The 15,259-nt window shown below is 46.1% G+C and overlaps 1 protein-coding gene across 2 annotated transcripts in view; it reads right to left on the bottom strand.

Annotated features, from left to right (window-relative positions):
- PTN (pleiotrophin) overlaps positions 1-14,021 on the bottom strand; it is a 100,837-nt gene extending 86,816 nt beyond the window's left edge. The window contains exon 1 of one of the 2 annotated variants that reach the window (XM_038559442.1): positions 13,845-14,021. The gene's annotated coding sequence lies outside the window, so the exon portion shown is untranslated. Of the gene's footprint in view, positions 1-12,816; positions 12,892-13,844 lie in introns of those variants that run through there. The other variant, XM_038559443.1, reaches the window with a different exon arrangement.
- Between the last annotated feature and the right edge of the window lie 1,238 nt (positions 14,022-15,259).

The raw sequence follows: 15,259 nt of genomic DNA, 5'->3' as shown, positions 1-15,259 counted from the left end.
TGAAACTAAGAAAGAAAATAATCTCTCTCCCACATGGTTGTTAGGAGCATTTAATCTGGAACTGAACGTAAAGTTCTAGCACTGTACTCAACACATAGAAAGCATCCAATAAACATCAGATATTATTATTCGAGTTGGTGGATGGTGCTCAGAAAGGAAAAAAGGGGAGGAAATAACAAAAGAAAGCCAGCTAGGTCTGCAGCTTCCAGAAGTTACTGATAAGGGACAAAGTCTGGCCCTAGAAGTTCCTAGAAACAGCACCTCTGCAGTGCTGGCAGGTCTTGAACTTGACTGATTGCCATATGTCCCCAGAGCACATCAAGGGAAGTGAGGGATGCCAATGGCCAGTGTGACGCTTGGATACAAGATGTCTTCATATAACAGCAGAAGGCAGGCCCCTGGGTGCCTGAACATCGATAGCAGAAATATCTGTGAGTATGAAGGATTGAGCAGAAAAGAAAAACTGGAGATGCCAAGAGAAACAATTTCTCAGGCCACAGTTCGTGCTACAGCAGCCAAGTAATATTAAATCTTGCCAGGGTTGGTGGAGAGAGGGCAGTAGGGATGCAGGGGAGGAGAAGAAACTAGGTAAAATGCTACTCTAATTCTATGCAGCAACAAATGTGAATTGAGTCCTGCTCTGTACCAGTTGCTTGATGGGCAGTGATGGATAGAAAGAACTAGAAAGGATTACCCAGCAACAGAGTTTAGAACGATGAGATTCAGTAACAAGACACATGGCCACTGAAACTCAGAATTAATACAATGATTTCCTTTAAACACAAAGGATCAAAGACACAAAATGATTTAACAATTGAAGCATCTTCAGGGTGTCTGGGTGGCTCAGTCGGTTAAGCGTCTGACTCTTGATTTCAACTCAAGTCATGATCTCAGGGTCTTAAGATGAAGCTCCGCATCAGGTTCCATGCTCAGCAGGGAGTCTGCTTGGGATCTCTCTCTCCTTCTGTTCAGCGCCCTCCCCCCAACTACACATGCATGCTCTAATAAATAATAATAAAAGGTTTTAAAAAATGGAAGCATCTTTACACAGAGGTCTACAAATGGAAATAGTATTAGATGTTATCTTGAGGGATAGGTCATAAGATCTGCAGATAGGCTTCAAGAAACACCAGTCAATATTTGCCAAGTCTTATCCTTTCTAGTATGTTCCTCAAGTATCCCTCAATTGATACGGTGCTCCTCACTGGGTATTTATTCTTCCTTAATTCAGTCAAAGTCAAACTTTCCTGATGAGCCACAGTCTCAGAGTTTCTCCATCTGTACCCTCTGGGAGAATGTTGTTACTTGCTCCTTAAGGCCTTACTAGTTGGTCTGCACTTCACTGCCATGTTCGTCACCTCTTCCAATGCAGAGGTTCCTGGCCTCTCTGCAGGTCTAACGGGTTCCCTGATCTCACTGCAGCATTATGAGTCCTAACAGATACAAATATTTAACACTTTCAAGGGACAGAGTGTGATTTTGCTTAAATTGCACCAAGAGTAGAGATAAGCCATCCCTTATCACACTGGCTAAGCCATGAAATCCATTCCCTTTTGAGAAAAACAGCCTCTAATACTTAGGTTGAGCTTCTTCACCAAAGATACATTAAAATCACAGTAAGAAGAGTAGTTACACCTTCCCCTTATTCTGTACTAGTTTTCAAATGTTGCTCAAGTTCTAATGGATGATAATAAACCTAGCCACACCTTGGCATGGACTTGGAAACCAGATAAGGAAGATGTCAGTTGGAGATGGGGAGAAGACAAGGGGATAATAATTTGTTCTTCAAGATAAAATTGGACTTTTTAATAGAAAGGACCAAGCCTAAACTTTTTCTGATTTAAACAAGGTACTGATTTAAACAACATTGCACGCTACAGCTGGTAAATGGAAGGCAAGGGACAAAACTCACCAGGTGAAGCTCACTGGTATGTGGGCAGCTAAGCCCTGGACCTGGAGGATCCTGTTGTGCTCCAGCGCAGGAAAGGGAGCCTCTCTGTCTCCTCCTTGAGCCCCTTTCATGACCCTACCCCCCCCCCCCCATCAAGGGTGAAGAAGACAGTTGGTTAGAGGATGTGCACCTTTACGGAAGAGTTGGCTCCGGCAACCAAATAGTCTCCCCTCATGGTCTTGCATCCAATATTGCTTAGGTCGTATTTAAGGCACTGGAAGAGCTGCTACTGTTCTGTCTTCAAAGCTTCCTCTAAGAACAAGGAGGGGACAAGCTTGCTCCACGGAGCCAGACTGACTGCATGGTGTCATTATACCAAGAGGCATCTAGAGCTCAGGGAATTGGGAAGCAAACAAGACCAACCCAGCCCAGAGGAGTCTCCCAACAAATCCCACCAGAGCCAGTGGGCCCAGTGGTTCCTCTGCAGTGAAGGAAACCTCAGTTCCATCTAACAGAATTTTCTGGGAGACCCCAAGTTCCTCTCCCCAAGTACAGGGCTTCCGACTCTCAGGTTTGGGGATGTTTTCTCTAAGGTCTCAGACCAAGTCTACTTGCATTTCTTTTGTCTGTTGGATCTGCTGCCTTTGAAGTTAACTGCCCTCATTTTAACCTCTTGCAAGAGAACATCACTGGATGAGGCAGTAGAACCCCCGAGTTAGGCTGCTTTTCGGAACTGCAGATCAATTTTGAGAGAAACTGGTTAGAAATCCACCTCTACCCACTTACTCCTGCCACATTGCTTTTGATCTCTCTCTCCAAACCAAATTCATTTATGACAGCCTTGAAATACATCTTCAAATCCCCAGATATCATGTATCAGGGGGCAAACTCTGTGATCCCTGTCAGACTAAACCCGCTATTTGAAAAGGCTAAAAATCATTTCAGGCTCAAGTTGGTGGGAATCCCAATACTGGCATGGACAATCAAAGCTTTTAACTACCGCCTGTCCTCTCCAATCAGGAATGCAGGTTGTCAAACGCAAATTTGATCTGACTCATTTTCAACTACAGCCAATCTGTGCATTAGACCTTCCAAATAACAACAGAGCAAATAAACAACTCCCCGTTGGGTGCCAATGCATCAAAGAGCCACGGACACATCAAAATGTTTGCTGCTGGGCAGGTTGACCACCTGCAGTGCTTTGGGCCCAGCCCCTGGGCCCCAGAACAGCCCAGAGGTCCCCTAGCCTCCTGGGAGCTGCTACAGGGGTTAGATGGGACCAAGGCAGAATCTGACAGCTGTAGCTCCCCTGGGGAAACCCTAACCCTCTCCCCTTATGTATCTGGGAAGGTCCTCAAGGGTTAGAATGGAAGATACTGTTTACTGAGCTTAACCTTTCATGGGCACACACTAAGTTCCACGGGATTACTTGTTCCTGGCTCAACAGTACATCCTTCGCTGAGACAAAGATTTTTTTGTTTGCTTCAAGGGATTATGCTTGTTTGTTTTCATTTTCCTACTTCCAACTTTATTATGAGACTCTGTAATTGTAATTTACTAGGCTTTTTTTTTTTTAATGATTCAAATTTCCCCATGTCAAGCTAAATAAATTGAATTTCCACCTTAATTGGCCCATTTAGTAAAATCGAATGCACATTAATGTGTGTAAAGCTATTAAAAGTATAGCCTGCATTAATTATGTTGATTTTTTAAAGACCTACAACCATTCATACAACTATTGTTTAAAGTTATATTGGTAAATCTGTAGATGTATATCACAGTGTTAATAGAAGTATCCATTTTGAGCAAGACTTAAAGTGAGTTTTTCTTCTTTATAGTTCTTAAAACTTTGAGCATCTTATACCAGGAACATGTAGTTTTCTAAAGTGAGAGAAAAAAATAATGTTTCTTCAGGTATATATTTGCTTTTCTAATAACAAATGTAATAATGTAAAAACTCTTCATTATATTTCATATGATTAAAGCGAAGCAACCTTCTCACAAGTTTGACATGAATGGAGCTCTTTTTGAGATTCTGAATATCGGCAAAGACACTGAACTTAATAATTAAACGTATGCTATAAATAAGAAAAGAGGATAGGAAGAAAGGCTTCTGTTTCAAAATGTTAAGTACCTAAACCTGTTAAAATAATCTAATAAACTACCTGCTTTCCTTCCCGGGGCAGTTCAGTCTCCCTCAATGACACCCCGTGGACCATACCTACAGAAACATACTGCACAGAGAAGGCAACATTTTTTTCTGGAAACTACTTTTTGGACAACAAAGTTGACCCTTGCATAAGTGTCTCCAAAGCTGCAGGGTATTTCTTTTAAGCCAAAGATCCCACTTCTGGCTTAACATAGACATACCCCAGGGACAGCTGGCACAGGCTCACTGGAATCCCTCCAGTGTTCTAGTGATCCGAAATGAAGACTGCTGTATGTCAAAACCTCAGGGATGATCCTCTGCTCTTGGGGGCAAGGACCCCAGGGCCAGGTTTCAAAAAGTCTGTATTATTAACAAACAAGTATGAAAACACTGTTTCAAAATTTTGTGTGGTCTCCATTTGTTTTAGCTTGAGTGAAGACTTTCTGTTACCAAAGAACGTTACCGAGATATGTTCCTTATTGCTGAAACCTGGCTCTGAGGCAAAAATCTCTAGCTTCTTCTCTGGGCAGCCCCGAGTCTTCTCGGAAGTCACACAGATGGATGACACCTGCTCGACATCCATTACGGTATGGATGGGATGATCAAAGAGAATGACATATACTCAAAACCTAAAGAGGAGAATATTCTAGCACAAAGAAAACAAATTATATTTTATCCTTTTCATATTAAGAATGAAGTCTCAGTCGCTTTTAAGGCAAATTAAGAAGGCAGTGTTTGGATCCCTTCTCCCCTCTCAAGGGAAAGCACCGGGAAAGGAGACACTAGTACCCACAGGGCAGGGGGGCACTGACTCTGAGGGCTTTTAGCTGATGCAGAATTCAGAAGGCAACTGCAATTTTCTTGAATAAACAACCAAACACTGTAAATGTTTGGATAGCAAGTATGGGGATGAGCAGCTTTTGCATGCAGCAAAAAGGGTTACTGCCCATGACTCTCCATGTTTGTTGGAAGCTATGGATGTCATGCCTGGAGAGTTCTGATCCCTCTCCCATTCTCTCAGGTTTGTTCAACTCAACTCCGGTGGCTGGCTACTCAAAGTCAGGTCCCCAGGCCAGCAGCACTGCTATCGCTGGGGAGCTGGGGAGAAGTGGCCTGATGCCCACTAACTCAGGATCTGCATTAGCAAGATCCCCAGGGGACTGAAATACACAGGAAGGTGTGAGAAGCACCTGCTATAGTGTAAACACAGTGCTGCAAAGACCTAAATTGAGGGAGAATAAGAGATTGAAAAATTGGGTGTCTCCTTGACAACTCTTAGGAAGAACTGTAATACAATATTTAGTAAAAGAATGCAAAACCATTTTAGTTTAGCCTTTTTTTAGGATTGTCTTCTTGGGTTGTGTCCCCCCCGCCCCTCACTCTGACTCAGATTTTCGTTTCTTCACACCCTTCACACATCTCTCATCCTACTCACCTCATCCAGTCAAACTTACCTTCCAGCAACTTAAGCAATCTCTAGGAGCCCTCAGAAAATGACAATGACATGCAGCAGAATTGGGAAAAGAGACAGACCTGGCTCCACTGATTTTATTACTAACGACTCACATTTAATGTAACAGTTTACAATTTATAAATGTTGGATTGTCACAGTTTATCACCAAAGGCAAAGCAGGTAATACCATCACCATCCTCAGTGCCATCTGACAGCTAAAAAGAAACCCTGAGGCTGAGGGAGACTCAGTGACATACACACCATCCCATACCAAATAACAGGAAGAGCCACAAGGAAACAATGTGGGCTTCTACACCTTAACCTTGACAACTCCTCTGAGCCAATGCCTCCTTGGTGGCAGGAGTCAGGGAGGGGAGAACGAGATTGTGGGCCTCACCAGCGTCAGCTATAGGATGGCTTTCTTTGGGCCGGGGGTGCCTTAAATGCACACTGCCCTGCTAGACCATACAAGAAAGGCCAAGGTCCCCAGCCTCATTTGGAGACCCCAGGCCTTAAGCATGACCACTTGTCGCATGTTTCTTTTCAGAGGAAAGGCATTTGGGAGCTGCATTTACAGAGAATGATCTGAGAGTGTGGAGAGGAGAAGCATTTCAACAAGTAGAGGGGGCGTCACCCAAGATTCTGTCTGCATGTTTGAGAACCCAACTGGGCATGAGAAATGAAAGCAGTGAGGGAGCACAGTGTTGTGGGGTGCTGCGTCACCATAATTAGCACCTTCGTCATCCTTGTCAAACACGCCCCCACAGACTCTGGGTTCAGTCCGTCATGTTCATTTTCTAGATCAATACTCATGTCAATCCTACACAGTATCAGTGCTCTCATTAAAATGAGACAGAAGGCAATTGAAGAAAAAGCATGATAACTGCTGATGGTCACACAGCTAGTAGCAAGTATAGCTGTGGTTTCTACCTTGATTTCCTTGACCGTGGAGCTCAAATACTGGAGTGTTAGGGCTAATATTTTTAACATATCACCTGCATCCAAGTGGCCTGTCACACGTCCAGACTCCCTGATTCCACCTCTCAAGTCAGAATCTGTGGGGATGGGCCCCAGGCATCTGGAGGCTTAGACAGGGCTCTGGTTATTCTGATAAACATTGAAGACAGGGAACCACTACCGTAGGTCATTTGGCCTCTTACACTCTGTGTGTGTGTGTGTGTGTGTGTGTGTGTACACACACACACACACACACACTGAAGTTTAGGTTTGCTATAAGAGGCAACTGGGACATAAAATTAATTAGCCAAAGGAAGAAATGGCATTACACTATAGAGGAGAAGAAAATACATGAACTGGGAATTTAAAACCTTTGTTTCGGTACTTGCATGGCACTTAACTCATCTTAACTCCTCAAAGCTTAACTGCATCAATTTTTTAAAAACCCTGCTCAGCCTAAGTATAAAATTATATATATATATATATATACATATATATATATATATAAATGTAGAAAGTTCTGAAAAGTACATATTCTAGTGCCACGTTGGAGCTATGGTGAAGAAGAAGGCTTCAAGTGATCAGTCTTGTAGCTTTGACTTTCATGGTCTGTTAAAGAAGAGGTAAGTCAGATTTCTCTATTAGGGAGGTAGTCATGAGTCGGAGACCATGCAACATTTGGGCATAAAGTGGATGAGGGAGTCTATGATTAGAAGATACTCCAGAGAACTGGCAGGCTTAGGTGGCCTCTGGAACGAGAGATGGAGAGGCTTCTTATAGAGGTTGGAAGCTACGAATGGGGGCGCTCAGATTTAAATAGGAAATTGGCACCAGGTGATGTTTAGAGGGATCATGTATAGAGGACAGACCATCAAGGTCTTTGGAGCATGAGAGGCAGAAAAAATGGTTTTCAAAGTCATTTCTCTTTTACTTATTTGCCAGACATTATTGGTCATTTTCAATGATCTGGTGCCAGATATTCTAGGGTCCTTGAGATGAAGGAGGGAGTCCCTGCCTTTAAGGGTACACGGTGTGGGGGGGTTGAGCTCGTGACAATGGTGAGTAATTATGATTGGGAAAAGATGAGCTCTTCCAGGGTCAACCCTGCTACAGAAAGCAAGAGTTAAAGGTCACTTGGAAGGGTTGATGTAGAGGTGGAGAAAAGAGCAGGGCAGAATGAGAGCTCCACCTAGAGGGCAGATTTGCCTGGGAAACCCTCCTTGGGTGCCTCCCACTCCCTTACAGTTTCCTACAAATTCCACAGAGGACATTAGAGGATTTGCTTTCTTCTCCTCCATGCATAGATTTCCCCTGAAGGGCAGTCATCTCACTCCCACTATAAATTTTCCTGAAATTTTCTACGGCGATGTGTCAAATCTTTCAAATTATATTTACTCTAAATAACTCCGAGTAAATTCTAAGATGTCACTTGCAGTCACTTCCTGTCTGCTGTATTGCATGGCTGATGTGAAATGAAGGCACGAAGGAATCAAGAGTTCAATTTCTCTTCCAGATAAATGGCACTAGAGTAACCAAAACACAGTGATAAGTTTGAAATACATATTATCACCTTCTCCATTTAGCCTTTTGAGTTAAACTCCTTTTCTCATAAAAAAAATTTTTAAATCACTTTGTCGCTTTGTATGTACTTTGTATGTACACATCTTACTCATACAATCACTTTGTATGTACACATCTTACTCTAACTTGTAGTAATTTTAATGGTATTCACACAAACACCGAGTAGCCCAAAAGCTATGTGAAGGCCTATTTTTGTAACCCCTATCACACTACCTGATATATAATGGGGTAGTCAATATGTGCAGAAGTCTGTTAGGGTTAAGAACAAAGTAACAAAAAGTCTTTTATTTCAATCTCCTTCCCCAACTAGGATTGTGCTCCCCTTAAGTATTCATTAAAAAAAAAATTAAGAATGTGACACCAAAACTCAATAGAGAATGGAGAGATTTGCAAGTTCTCTCATGAAAATTGAAGTAGAAACTCAAAGTCAAGATTAATACTGAAGCATCTGGGTGGGGGGGAGTGGAAAAGTAGGGGGTGAGACTTGAATATTTGGAAATAAATATCCACATTTGGAAGTTGAAGGGAAAAGATGCAAAAAAAAAATACTGAGAAGTGTCCAAGGAAGTTGGAAAAAAATTAATATGTCAAGGAGGTTACAGTAAAATATAACCAGATAATCGGAAGAAGGCAGTGTTGGCAAGCAAGGTTGCTGCATGCTAAGGAAAAGGAAGCCGTTTGTTTGATGACATGACCTGTGACTTAAAATGTGTTTTTTTCCAGAGATAGGAAGGGAGTATAAATGGATTTTCATTGACATCTCTTTTAAATGAATTTGTAATAAAGGATTTCACAAGTTAGCACCATTTCCATATACAAATGGAACTGTAAAACTGTAAGCCTTGGAGAAAAGAAACTATGTGTTGTATTTCTTGAGTATATTACATTAGGCATCTAGCATATATAATAAAAATTATTTATTATGGTTAAATTGACTTGCCAAAGGAGCAAGAAACATTTGCATTGTTAAGGCAGGACCTGGGAAGATGGAAGTGAGTAATCCAGGCTTCGCTAAAGAAACAATGAAGCCAAGCCTCTCCTAGTGACAAAAGCATGAAATGATCCTAACTAGGGTCTTTCTTAGTCAAAAGGGAAATAACCCAGGGTAGTCGATAGAGTGCACATTGGCCTGAAAAACAGATTTGAGTGAACCGGATCAGAAATATGTGAAATTTTCAGCTACAAAGGCCCAGCCTTCCATGCATCTCACATATGGGCAACGCTTCCAGATACACAGTTACAGGAACGTGTATTCACCGTCACAGATATGGCAAAGGAATTGGGCAAGACATCATGGGATTTGTTAAATGGGAAATGATGGCACTGGATGAATGGAAGGGAGCAATGAGAGCCAGAGGAAGGGGACAGGGAAGTGTTACAGTTGGAAGAAGTGGAAACAAAGGGTTAAGAATACAGCAGGCCATTTTTTAAGTGACATTTTGGGTTGTACTAAGCACAGTTCTTAGAATTAAGAGCGCGGTGTCAGTTACTATCACTCACCTCTTTCAAGATTCATATACAACAATTGACTTTTTTTTTCCTAAGGATGATGTTTAGGACTCTAAGAATTCTGTTGTTAGAAAATACATGATGGTGATTTTTTTTTAAATGTCACTTTACCCCCCCCCCAAAAAAAAAGAAAAAAGAAAAGAAAAAAGAAAAATAAATAAATGTCACTTTACCTAAATCCACTGTGAAGAAATGGCTAAAAAACAAATCCCAGTAGAAGAAATTAAATTTTATTTCTCAAACTACCTCAAGCATCAACTATTCACTGTCTTCCTTGCCTACCCTTAAGAACTAGGGATTTGCGGTGAATGTGATCTACATAATCAAATCCACAATGTTAACATAAATATAATGCCCTCTGAAAATGTTCCATTATAGCTACTCTTTTACACCGCAGACATTTTAACTTTTTTTTTAACCAAATACTAAACCAGGGCGGAACAAAAGCCCTGTTATATTTGACAACCTAAGAAAGATTGTATGACACTGAGAACCCTGCCACATACAAGACTGGCAAGAAGTGCATGGAAAAATGGCTCGATGGATGGAAAGTGGAATTGGCCTTAAACATCAGTAATGAAGAACAGCTTTCCAAAGGCAGGCTGTGGCCCAAATCCCACTCAGGCCAGTTGGCTCTGGACGGAAAAGAGCCGACCCAGCTCATAAAGAGAAGATCCATATCTGAATATTACTTTACCACAGAGCGATGGCATGGCATCGTGCCAAGAAGAGACAAAAGTTCTTCTGATTATTCATTAGAATGGCAGCCTTAACCTTTTGAAGAAGTCCCATTCAGCATCCAAGCAGTGAACAGCACAGTTGGAGAGCCCTGACTCCCCCGGGGCTCCTTACACTAGACTTCAGCGCACTCAGGTGTAGACCATGCTTGCGCTCTGGTCACCCTGGGCACTCTCAATGTGAACAGTACCTTCAGGAGAGAAGTAAGGACAACTCTCCATATCCCTATGCCACCATACTAAAAGCATAAATGGAGGGACACCTGGGTGGCTCAGAGATTGGGCATCTGCCTTTGGCTCAGGTCGTGACCTGGGGGGTTCTGGGATCCAGTCCCACATGGGGCTCCCCGCAGGGAGCCTGCTTCTCCTTCTGCCTGCATCTCTGCATCTCTCCCTGTGTCTCTTATGAATAATAAAAAAAAAAATCTTAAAAAAAAAAAACCATAGTGGAGAACTTTAAGGTGTGTTCCAACTTCTGGGCCTACATTAGCCATTAGGTAACCACATTTTGAGTAAGCCAACTAAACTCAGTCTCCTGAGAAAATTTTGAAGAGTGATTAAAAAAAAAAAAAAAACCCCACAGATCAGAAAACGGGATCAGAATCCATGGGGAGAGATCACTTAAATGAGAAAACAAGAGTATCTTCAAAGGGGGGAAAAAAGCATTTATAGCTAAAACAGTTCATTTCTAAGATTGATTTTATTGATAAAAGCAATTAAACTATTTGGGGACCTTATTTCTTTCAGGATATTTCCAATGATCAAGTTTCATGGATATTCAAACAAGGCCACTGATTTTAATAGTTACAAAGAAAAATGCCTAAAAAAAATGTGCATCCTGCTACATATTGCTATATGTAAAGACCAAATAAGGTGCATTGAAGCTCTCAATAAATTTGCAAATTTATTACAACAAATATAGGAAACCACAGAACTATGTATTATTATATAATATGTACATATGTTACTCTATATACTATTAAATTTTTCTCATCTCCTGTAATACCTCATTTAAACATCAGGTAATACAAGTTATCTACTAATGGGACATTAACTGGGCATTAGCACAGCTCTGGCTTGTGTAAATACAACGCGGGGCACCTGTGTGGCACCACTGGTTAAGCAACCCCACTTGGTTTCAGTTCGGGTCCTGATCTCAGGATCCTGGGAACAAGCCCTGCACAGTACTCCATGCTCAGCGCAGAATCTGCTTATGACTCTCTCTCTCCCCTCCCTCTGACCCTTGCTCTAATAAATAAATCTTAAAAAAAAAAAAAGAAAAAAAAAAGAAAAAAATACAATGCAGTTGTATCCACAAGTGACCAGCTGAAATAGAGCACCCACTGTAAGCCTACTGTAAGGCTTCAGGTGGGCATCCCTCACTGGTTTCACTCATGGGAAGAAAACTGTCCTAAAGGAAGGGGGCCCTCCTCCCTCCCTCCTCCTTGCCCCCCTCACCACCTGGGTGAAGAAAAGATTCCCAGGGGGAGAAAAGATCACCTTCGGAAGATGTAAAGCACAGTTGGAGAACTCACAGCACAAGTTTCTTAAAGCACAGAATAATAGCCATAGGGTGTTTGGGTTTTTTGTTTGTTTTGTTTTTGTTTTTGTTTTTGAATAAAATTTTAAAAAGTCTCATCCTCTGGTTTCAATGAGGAAGTATCACCGATCTAACATCTAACGTATCTCACATCTCAAAAGGGGAAAGGAGCTAACACCCACTCTAATTTCCTCTGAATGTAACTGGACTTTGTAAGTAATGTAAAGTGATTTTTTTTTAACGATTTGGCCCCTAAGGTGAATAATTTATTTAAAAAGGCACCTAATGAAGATGGAAAATCCATGCTTGGTCTTCTGGGCTGGGAGACACTTCTTTTGTTTCACTACCACTACCCGGGAGGATCTCCACGTATCCATCATCCCCAGTGACCCAGGGGGCCAAGTGGGCTTTCCTGTTTCACCAACTTGACGTTGGCCTGGGATCCTGAAATTGCTTCATGAGGGGTTTGGGGCGGGGGATCCCAAAGCTCTTCTTGGCCGGCCCTCGGTCTCCTCCCAGGTCCGCCGCTCCAACACGCACAGGCACACGCGCGCGCACACACGCACACGCACACACCACCTGCCTCAAGCTGCTCAAGCAACGAGCTATCGAGGTGAAAGGGGAAGAGGGGAACGTCCCCGCCGCCCCCACGGTCCGCTCCTCCTCTCCCCGGAGCCACCGCAGCCTCTAGTTTTCCAGGGCATCCCCACGCACTGGCGGGGCGGCCGCGGTTGGCCTAGGTCACGGGGGCTCACCGCGCAGAAACCAGGTGTGTGTGTGTGTGTGTGTGTGTGTGTGTGTGTGTTAAGGGGCATGATGTGCGTCCTCCAAGAGGAAGCGTTCTATTTTGTAGGACAAGTAGGGAAGCAGTCGAATGCATTCCGTGCTTTAAAAAAAAAAAAGAAAAGAAAGAAAGAAAAAGAAAAAAGGTCAACCTATGAAAAACCTCAACTCCGACTGGGCATCCGGCAAATTAGCGGTGAACATTCCACCCCCTACCTTCAGGCGCGGGAGCCCCGAAGTTCGAGCGCGGGCGGCCCTCAAAGTCGGCGTTCGAAGCGCAGACGGGCTTAAGGTGCGCCTTTTAAACTTCGGTTGCGGCCACCTGCCTGCAGAGCCGTTCCGGGGCCGGCGGGCAGCCCGGGGAGCGCTTCTCCACGTCGACCCCTACATCCCCCCTGGCCCCCGGCCCGCACCCACAAGGGCCAGCGCGGTGGGCGCAGCCCGCAAGCCCAGGAGAGAGGACGGGGGGCTGCCCCCGGGGCGCCCCCCACCCCGCGCAGCCCCAGACGCCCCTCCGCCCCGGGCAGCGCAAGGTGCAGATGCTCGCGGGCCGGAACAAAAGCCGCCCCCACCCACCGCCTCCCGGCACCCTGACCCCCCCGGACCGCCACCCTGCACCCCACGCCCCGCGATGCCTCCGCCGGCCCCGGGGCGCCCCCCACCCCGCGCAGCCCCAGACACCCCTCCGCCCCGGGCAGCGCAAGGTGTAGATGCTCGCGGGCCGGGACAAAAGCCGCCCCCACCTACCGCTTCCCGGCACCCTGAGCCCCCCCCCTCCGCACCACCACCCTGCACCCCACGCCTGGCTGATGCCTCCGCCGGCCCCAGGGCGCCCCCCACCCCGCGCAGCCCCAGACACCCCTCCGCCCGGGGCAACGCAAGGTGTAGATGCTCGCGGGCCAGGACAAAAGCCGCCCCCACCCACCGCCTCCGGGCACCCTGACCCCTCCGGACCGCCACCCTGCACCCCACGCCCGGCTGATGCCTCCGCCGGCCCCGGGGCGCCCCCCACCCCGCGCAGCCCCAGACACCCCTCCGCCCCGGGCAGCGCAAGGTGTAGATGCTCGCGGGCCGGGACAAAAGCCGCCCCCACCCACCGCCTCCCGGCACCCTGACCCCCCCCGACCGCCACCCTGCACCCCACGCCCGGCTGATGCCTCCGCCGGCCCCGGGGCGCAGGAGCTTCGGAGGCACCCCCGCCCCCGCCCCCGCCCGGGTCGCCCACTCCGCCGCCGGCCACTTACTCGGCGTCGCGCGCTCGGGCCGCCTGGGTTGCGCGGGGCGAGGCCGGGCGCTCGGTGGGCTGCCGGGGGCCGCGCCCGCTCGGCCGCTGCTGCGCTCGGCGGCTCCCTGCGGGGCTGGGGGGACGGCCAGGCGGGGACCCCGAGCCGCCTCGGCCTCCGCTGCGCGCCGCCGGGAGGGAGCGGAAGGCGACTGGGGAAAGGGAGGGGGCGCGGCGGGCAGGGCGCGGACGCGGAGGCCGAGGGAGGGAGCGCGCCCGGGGCTCGCGAGCTGATTGGGAAGCTCGTTCCAGCCCCGAGCCGCCGGGGCCCCCGGACCAACCACCGCTCCCCGTGGGGCGGGGACGCACACCGCGTTCCCTTTGCAAACTTTATGCCCGAGCCGTGCTGCTCTAGGTGCGCGCACCCCACGGCTTGAGAGGCAGGAGCGCCCAAATGCACAGCTGATAGCAATTTAGGAGACACTTGGAGCCCCAGACTTATTTTTTTTTTTTAAGCTATATTTGAGATGAAAAAACCCCGTCTTCCAAGGCAGCGTCTCCTCCCCTCTCCCCACCCCGCGCGCGCGAGCACCCGCCCCTGCCCCTGCACCCTGCTCCACGGACATCAGCTGTCAGCCGCGTCCCACCTGCGCCATCGCAAGTGTGCGAAGTCCTCCCTGGCGCTGGTCACCAAGAGTGACAGATGTCTGAAGGTTACCAATTAAATGCCATTTCGCTTTAGGGAGCTCTTTACACTTTTTTTTTTTTTTTTTTTTTTTTTTTTTTTTTTGCCTTTAGTGACCTTTAGTGACATGCCTTCTTTGACACCCAAGAGTTGAGAGGCTTAATCAGTGTGGCTCCAACTCTGGTCCTTGGTACAACTGAGGCTGGGCGGCGTGGCGTTCGGGATTCCCATTATGTTTCATTGAGAACCGATGCTAAGGCAGTCAACACATGGAGGGGTGTTTGGATGACATATGGATGGATATCTATGACACCAAGGACATAAAAGTATTGCATAAAATAATAGTGACGTATAAGACGACTTTCCCCAAACATATCAAAAAGCACATTCTGAGATTTTTTTTTTCTGCTCCTCATCAGAGTTCTTGCCGGCCTCGAGTCTTCCTCTTTTTACTTTTCAGTTTCTCATTCCATGGCATCCACAAATGGTCGCAAAATATACTTCCATTTCCACTTCCTAAGGTTACGTTCCTTCTCTTCAGTTTGATAAATATCTATTATGTGCCTTATATAACTCTTAAAATTTACATCTGCTTAGAACCCTACCCCAACCTCCACCACCCCCCCCCCCACCACCACCACCAATTAGAAGCATTGTTTTGTGGCAGGTAGTTCTGAGAACTCTGGGCTTGTATATTGAGTGCTACCTGGACAAATGTCCCATGAAAGTGCCAGCCAGGGACAAAGAGGTGT

This window comes from Canis lupus, chromosome 16, assembly GCF_011100685.1.
Source record: "Canis lupus familiaris isolate Mischka breed German Shepherd chromosome 16, alternate assembly UU_Cfam_GSD_1.0, whole genome shotgun sequence".
NCBI classification, from domain to species: Eukaryota; Metazoa; Chordata; class Mammalia; order Carnivora; family Canidae; genus Canis; species Canis lupus.
Note: the sequence above shows the minus strand (reverse complement) of the source record. Positions and strands in the feature narration are given on the sequence as shown.